This window comes from Camelina sativa, unplaced genomic scaffold (assembly GCF_000633955.1).
Source record: "Camelina sativa cultivar DH55 unplaced genomic scaffold, Cs unpScaffold05546, whole genome shotgun sequence".
NCBI lineage: Eukaryota > Viridiplantae > Streptophyta > Magnoliopsida > Brassicales > Brassicaceae > Camelina > Camelina sativa.
This window is the reverse complement of record NW_010926631.1, coordinates 1-555: the sequence shown is the minus strand read 5'-3', so window position 1 is coordinate 555 and position 555 is coordinate 1. Positions and strand designations below refer to the sequence as shown.

Genomic DNA, 555 nt, shown 5'->3' with positions numbered 1-555 from the left:
GTTTGTGGTATTGCCTCAAGACAGGTCGGAACTGGTGAACAGGTAAAGCTAGTAAAGATTGAACACTGGGTTTATGTGGTATCAGTATTCCAAACAAAAACAAAAGAGCACAAACTATTGTTTGAATTGATGTAGGGAAAGGTGCAAGGATGCTTATCTGGAATGAGGTCCTTTGGCAGAGTCGTGGGACCATTTGCATTGAGTCCATTGACAGGTTTGTAAGGCCGTAAGAACATAAAATACTACTATTTGAGTTCCATCGATGTCTTTTTGACACATTTAAAATATTGGTTTCATGTGTATAGCTTTGTTTCTTTCTGATAATGCACCGTTCTATTTCCCTGGATTTTGCCTTCTTTGCGTATCCTTGTCCTCGGTACGTATGGCTATCTCATCCATCAAAAATAACTTTAATTTCGATTAAATGTATATGAATATTATGATGGACCATATGTTTTGCATGCGCAGTTGATCGGGTTCTTTCAAAGTCTATTTATTAAAGATGTATCTACTCCACCATTGAACAAAGCAATCAACAAGACCTCAAGGGACGAA

General features: G+C 37.7%; 1 long non-coding RNA gene across 1 annotated transcript; it reads left to right on the top strand.

Annotated features, from left to right (window-relative positions):
• Positions 1 to 555, top strand: LOC104774784. The gene is made up of 4 exons (XR_765507.1): positions 1 to 42; positions 136 to 214; positions 306 to 376; positions 469 to 555. It is a non-coding gene; the product is annotated as an uncharacterized LOC104774784 (long non-coding RNA).